This window comes from Mauremys reevesii, linkage group 1 (genome assembly GCF_016161935.1).
Source record: "Mauremys reevesii isolate NIE-2019 linkage group 1, ASM1616193v1, whole genome shotgun sequence".
NCBI lineage: Eukaryota > Metazoa > Chordata > Testudines > Geoemydidae > Mauremys > Mauremys reevesii.
This window is the reverse complement of record NC_052623.1, coordinates 278,591,329-278,598,969: the sequence shown is the minus strand read 5'-3', so window position 1 is coordinate 278,598,969 and position 7,641 is coordinate 278,591,329.

Sequence of the window (7,641 nt, the reverse complement as noted above, 5' to 3'; positions counted from 1 at the left end):
TGTTTATCTGTTTCCACTTTGGAGTCTATATATCCTGCATGGTATTTCCAGCCAATAGCCGGGCAGCAACATCTGCATGTGTCTGTGAACTTATACCTTAAAGTTAGATCACAAGATGGCATTATGCTGGCTAATGCTGTGCATATTGTACTGAGTACCTTGCAGAAGTGAAAACTGGCATTTGAAAGAATCTGGGATGGGTGGGGTTGTGTTAGGCAGTAAAATCGTGATTTTTAAATGTATTGGCAGGACCAGAGATGGTGCCATAGATTTCTAGCCTTTGTATTAGTAGTTTACCAGTAGTGGGTACCTGGCTTTATTGCTTTATTTGGGGGAAGGGTTGGGGCTGAAAGGCTTTTGCCAGATCTGCACTATAAACTTACCTCAGTAAAACTACATCACTCAGGGGTGTGAAAAATCCACACCCCTGATCTACGCAGTTACGCTGACCTAACCCCCCAGTGTAGACTGCTGTCTTTACAGGAGAGCTTCTCCCATCAACACAGCTACCACCTCTCATGGAGGCAGATTATCTCAACGGGAGAGGCAGTTCCATCGGCATACTAGTGTCTTCACTGATGGGTGACAGCAGCACAGTCCCAGTGCAGCTGCTCCACTGTAATGTTTAAGTGTAGATCTGCTGTTTGATTTTAGCTGCTTTGCTGATTTTCTTATACCATTCTCATCAACAAATTTTCTGCTTGAGACTCTGCAGGCAGCCTTAAGTCTTCTGGTAGTGGTTCTGTAGGTTACATCATTCTTTTTTTCAGTAGCTTCTCTAATGGATCATTTCCAGAGCAATTAAATCATATGAAACCAACTTTGAAATCTTACCAGGTAGGTAGTTTTCCCACATTTCTTCTCCCAACACCCAAACCACATAAGGAGGGACTGGACTAGCAGAATTATAAAAAAGAAAACAAAACACAAAATGGGGAAAGATTTTAGTTTGCCTCATACTTCTGCTAATTGTCTATCAGCCAATTCACACATTAGGAACTTTGGTAGCAGTGCATAGTAGCAAGTAAAAAGAATAATTATCTGAAATGTAATTTCCAGTCTTGTAGCTCTTGTTTTAGGTGTTTACTGGGTGACCAGACTGCAAAACGTTTCTGCTGAAGCAAACTGTGTGTGGTATAAACTTATCTGGGCGTGTTTGGCATAGCTTCGTCTGTCATCTAGGCTATGTCTACACTACAGCCGGGATCCACGCTCTGAGATTGATCCACCAGCGGTCAATTTAGCGGGTGTAGTGAAGACCCGCCAAATTGACAGCAGATCGCTCTCCAGTCGACCCCTGTACTCTACCCCCGAGAAGAGTAAAATAAGTTGATGGGAGAATTTCTTGCATCGACTCCTGGTGGTGTAGACCCCCCGGTAACTCAACATAAGGTACGTTGACTCCAGCTACGTTATTCACATAGCTGGAGTTGCGTAGTGTAGTTCGACTTACCGCTGTAGTGTAGACATAGCCTACAGTGGAGGTTTTGACCAAGATTTTAAATTTGGGACTCTAAAGTTAGGAGTCAGTCATATTTAGGCCTAAATAAGTGACTGTCTTTTTCTTCCTGCTCTTGATGGAGGATTTCTAGTTCCTCTATTGCCCTTCATCGTTTTGAATGTTTCCCTGGAAATGGTCTTCTCTTATTCCAGAGTGATCCATGGGCCACTGCACTGATTGCTTGGCTATTATAATGTGGTGGTGGTGCTTTGTTGTCTGTTGACTGTCTTGTCTGCTCCTCTTGATGCAGGACACAGCTGTGCCCATATTGGGCAGATGGCTTCTTTTTGTTATTGCACCCTTGCTTTTTGAGCTGACTACTTCAACCAGCAGTAATGTTGAGACAGTAGGGCATGGGAGAGAAGACTGACTGCATTTTGCAGAATCAAAATTAGTTTGATAGTCTCCTTGGCCCAGAACACATGCATGGTCCACTGCATTATGTGAATCCCTACCACAACTTTGATGAAAGTAGATGTTAGTGCTACTGTGCATCCTGTAGCAAGGAGCTGGCACTAAAACTGCAAGGCACTTCCTGTTTTATTAGGCAGTGTTGCCTGGGGAACATGGCAGGCACAAGGATTATAGAGTGCTTGGAGGCTTGAGTAGAACACTTCCTGCTTAAACACATTTTGGAACCATAGAACTGCTGGATGCAAACTGTTTCTAATTAGCAGGACCTAATTACACAGAAAGTTGTATTTTGAAGGCCTTGCAGCTACTGTTCAGTAGTTTTCTGTGCACGTCACAGAATACGCAGACAGCTCTTGACCAAAAGAGCTTCCAGTCTAAAGGCCAGAGTCTGCCACCAGGTTGAATAGTCCTTATGTTGGAGTATTCCTATTGAAACCTTGCAGATACTCAAGGTACCTACTCAACTTGAGTAAGGGTGATGAAATCCAACCCTTTCAAAGAGTCTCATAGTTAACCTAAAATTTCCTTGGAGACTTGCAGCTCACATGTCAGCCTTCTGTCACATAAAATTTCAGCTCTTGCTGAAGGCTGCCACCCTGATATTTCTATTGGGAGGGTGGGGGCCACTTTTTTGAATAACTGTACTCAATAAAGAGCAGTAGTAAATGGCACACCTCTTTTTACTGCAGATTATATCGCTTGATGCTTAATGTAGCAGTTTTAGCACTCTGGCTTCCCTGAGCCTGAGGTATGTAGCAATCTGACCCCTACTGTAGCATGTATCTTCAGTGAATATATTTTAGGCATGTGATAGTGTGCCTTTTAAAAAAGATAAACTTCAAAGTGAAGTAACCACAAAGTGGTTAATTCTTTAGCAGAACAGCAGTTCTTCACTATAAATCTTCAACTTGATCTTGTAGTACTACCTCCAGTATGGAAAATATTCAAAATCCAAGAGAGGTACAAAAAGTTTTAAAGAGTTAAGAGAAACTTTTTAATGCTGTGATTTGTAAAAATTACTGGAATTCTTTAGTCTGGTTTATACAGGTGGTGGTTGGAGTTAGAGAAACTCTGCCAAACCCTGGTTGCTTCAGATATTTTTTGTATGTCAGGAAAAAACTAGGTTATCTTTATGGTTAATCAAAAGTTTGTTATGGCTTTTGCAATTTAAAAATGTCATTGCTACTCAGTATTTTGTGGAGCATCTTCTAGCTTTCCTTAAAAATGAAAAGTGCTCTCTTCCTGTCACAAAATAGTGCTTCTGCAGAATGTTCATTTTCTTCATATGTAAATGTGTTCAGTGAAGACAGGTGAGCTATAAAACCATGTAATTTAGGAATGCATAACATACTTTAGGCAAGACCTGATATCACTTTTATAAGAGATTTTTTTTCAATATTCTATTATGGATTTTTCCTACATGAATTTGAGGCACTTTTTTGTTTGTTTTTATAATTGAAATGTTTCAGTACATTTTTAAAAGTAAAAACTCTTCATTCGCTTGGAAAAAAGTGTGCTGTGATTCTTTTTTTTTTTTTTTTAAGGATTTCTGCAACTAAAATTGTGACTTTTTCCCATGACAAACCACCAGCCTTAAGATTCAAGGTAAAAGGTAACCAAGTAGATTTTGTACAGTGCTGGCATGTTTGACAATTCTGCAAGGCTCCAGTCATTCAGAAAAGAACAGATTTTCAAGTCGACATTGTGTGCAAAAGTAATTTGTAGAATCCGTTTCTAAGATACACTGTAGCTAAATCAGTGCAGAATCTGAGAGTAGACCAGCCCTTTACATTTGTCTCCCCGCAATATAGGAGGCAGTTCAGACTTATTCAAACGGTTCTGGGGCTTGGCCACACGCAAGATGAATACCTCCCAATTAGTACTGTAACACTAAATTCTTATTTAAAAAAACCTAAAAAGCTTCTGCAAGTAACTTTAGTTAGCTTTAACTGTATACATAAATCTGTGTACTTACACGGCGCTCGTTATGTGACTAACTCCCTTCACTTTATTTAAAAAAACAAAAAGGCTGAAAGGTTTGTCAGATGAGTTGATTACTGCAAAAGTCTGTCCCTGAAAGGCAGTTGGGAAAATTTTTTTTCCATTCTGGATCCTAAAGCCTTTCACAGCACAACGTGGTTGAGATGTACTAAGCAGTAAGGGTTCTTCCTCCCCTAAAACTAGTAGTAGTCTATTTTGGGAGTACTTGGAACATCATTTTGCAAAAGGATGTTATTGTTGAGGATTTAAGGTCATGCCTGTACTGATTTAAAAAATGTTGATGAATGAGCAGGTGGCCACTTTACAGACTTCCTATGTGGCTATATTTCTTTTCTGCCCAGGTGGTTGCCATGGAATTGAAGGATTCAGATTCTTTGAGGCTCCATAGTACACCACTACCTCGATATGACGCTACCCAATATAACACGAATTTGGATATAATGTGGTAAAGCAGTACTCGGGTGGGGGGGGCACTCAGGTGGATCAAAGCAAGTTCAATATAATGGTTTCACCTATACCGTGGTGAGATTTTTTGGTTCCCAAGGACAGCGTTATATCGAGGTAGAGGTGTATTTAAGACAAAAGGAAACAAATCATTAAAAAATGAAGTGGCAAATTCTGTTTTTTGTTTTTTTAATTGTTATCCTTAACTTTAGATTACTCATCCTCTTCCTCTGGCTGGATTTCAGTCATGGACACAACTTTCCTCCCTGTGGGAAAGAGCATCTGCTACTTTGATTTGGTTGTATTGTGATCCAAAAGCAAGAGTTCCCCATCCTTTAGGTCAAAACTAAGCAGAAGTCATAAGCACTGTGTGGAACTCCTCTCCTCTCCTATATCTCTAGCATTGGGTTTTTTCTCTTATCTTTAGGGTGGGTGGGTTTTCTTGGTTGGTGTTTCCTTTTGGATCTGTTATCAGCACTTTGGGATGGGGGAGGGGGAAGCCTGATACATAATTGGGGAAGAACTGCAAAGGAAAATCCCTAAAGAGGCCTGAGTTTTCCTCTTGGAAGGGAGAGTTGGAAAGAATGAAAATCACTTGATTACCCATTTGAGAACCTGAAGGGCTGAGGTGGACTGGGGACTTAACCCTGGAGAATTTGGAGCCCCAATGGCTGGAGAGGACTAACCTGCACTAGGCTGAAGTCTCTCTATTAGGGGCTCATTTGCGTAGGCTCCAGTGAGGCTTTTCTTCTGGCAAAATATTGGTCTAGGTTGTGGCAGTTTCCTTTAAGGTTGTCTTAAAGATAGAGCAAGCAAAAAAGCCAAGAGCCGTTTGGCCTACCTGATTTTATGGGGGCGTGGAGCACAGAGGGGAGCTTGACAGGTGGCTGGTTTTATTTGTGGCACAGAGCCCTCAGACTGTGGCTCCCCTCCCATAAAAAGGGGAGGAGAGATTCTTGCTGGGATCCCCCCAAAATAACACCAACCTATGAAGTGCTAAACTGCCATTCTGTTTGCACCATAACAGGCAGCGATCTGGTGTATAGGTAGATCAATATACACAGGTCTTGGCCATTCCCCAAACTGCCTCTGATATTGAAGAAATATCTAAAAGCCCAAAGCTCTCAAATGGGGGGGGAGAGCTCAACACCACAAGGCAGGAGAACCAAAGACTCCATGAAGTCCATGACAATCAATTCTATTAGGAAGATGCTCAGTTACTTCAGTGGTAGATAGCAATATAAAACTCTTACATCAAAAGCATCAGCTGTAGCCCCTGAAAGATCAGTGTAAAACTTGTAAGTAGTTAACTTCACACAGTGCACAGTCAGCTTGTGAAATTCTTTGCCTGAGGAGGTTGTGAAGGCTAGGACTATACCAGGTTTTAAAAGAGAACTGGATAAATTCATGGAGGTAAAGTCCATTAATGGCTACTAGCCAGGAGGGGTAAGGAATGGTGTCCCTAGACTCTGTTTGTCAGAGGGTGGAGATGGATGGCAGGAGAGAGATCACTTGATCATTACCTGTTCACTCCCTATGGGGCACCTGGCATTGGCCACTGTTGGAAGACAGGATACTGGGCTAGATGGACCTTTGGTCTGACCCAGTACGGCCATTCTTATGTAACTGTTTCCAGATAAGGGACTATAGAGTGAAAAGACATGAAATATTGCACTAAGGCCTAATCTATAGATTCATACTCAAGATATTCTAACGAAGAGTAACTTTCTACATGTTTTGTATGGTTTTTGAAGATAAAGAACTATTTTATAATAGCAACGTGTTATAATATCAATCAAGGATATAAGGAACTAACCCTAGTAAAGAATGTTAGTCCACACAGTGTTTTATTGAGGTATAATTTTCCAAGAGCTGAGGTAATCTGCATAAGTTTTTATGAAAAAAACACTTCACACCAACTTAAATTAATCATTACAATTTTGGCATTAGCTACAATTGGTGGGGAAACGTTCAGTTTTTTAGGCAATGAGGAAGAGGTGAATTCTCTGTTAATACTAGTTTAGAAATAATGGAGGAGTAAGTATGGCAGGTGTTGCTCCTACAGCACATCCAAATTTAAATATTCTCCAGTTGTGTTTTTATGCAACATGTTTTGCTCAGCTAACTATGGTGCTTTATTCATGTGTGCTAGGGATTACTGAAGGAATGCTACCTTTCCAAGGAACTAAGCTCACTTTTTCCAATGTCTCTATACACGGTTTGGCAAGAAATCTTTTTGGTAGCTAAAGAATTTTCCCCATAGTTTAGCAACCCAATTAACACTTTACGTTTAGCATCTCAGTTGTAAAAGGGTGGATGTAAAATAGGTAACCTTCATGTTTTATCTCCTAGCCATCATTTCTGCTCTATTAAATTTTTCTATCACTAATACACTGGCATGTAACTAAGCACATATGCTATTGTTTTCCTCTGGACACTTCACAAAACACTATATAATCTTTTTTTCCTTTCAGTATAGTTCCATAGGCACCACTGGGGGAAAATAGTGACTAAAGGCTTGGCTACACTTGAAAGTTGCAGTGCTGGTGGAGGCTTTCCAGTGCTGCAATTAGTAACCGTCCACACCTGCAAGGCACATCCAGTGCTGCAACTCCCTGGCTGCAGCGCTGGCTGTACACCTGGTCTGGTTGGGGTGCAGCGATTGCAGCGCTGGTGATCCAGCGCTGCTCGTCAAGTGTGGACACACACCAGCGCTGTTATTGGCCTCCAGGGTATTAGCAGATATCCCAGAATGCTTTTATAAATTACTCTTTGTTTTGTTATGCAGCCTCTCTTTGTTTTGTTGTGAACTCGGAGCTCCAGAGCTCCGTTCATCCCGGAGCTGCTTATCTAAAAAACAAACACTGCTCCTGTTTGCTGTGATCAATCTGTACCTGGCTGTGAACAATCAAATGAGATAATCCCTGTGAATGAGGCAGGCAGGGAGTGAGTGTTTGCTTGACAGAGAAAGGGAGTCCGTTTGGATGCAGGCTGTTTGCAATTAAGAGTTAAGACTAAGGGATCGGGAACATTTTCTGATTTTTCAAGGCAGGAAGCTAAACACACAGTGTTGGCTCCAAAAATCCACTCTCTCCCCCCGCTCCCTGTCACACTACACCACCCCCACCTGCCTCTTTTGAAAAGCACGTTGCTGCCACTTGAATGCAGGGATAGCTGCCCATAATGCATCACTCCCAACAGCGCTGCAAATGCTGCAAATGTGGCCACAGACCAGCACTGGTAGCTGTGAGTGTGGCCACACACCAGCGCTTTCTCTACAC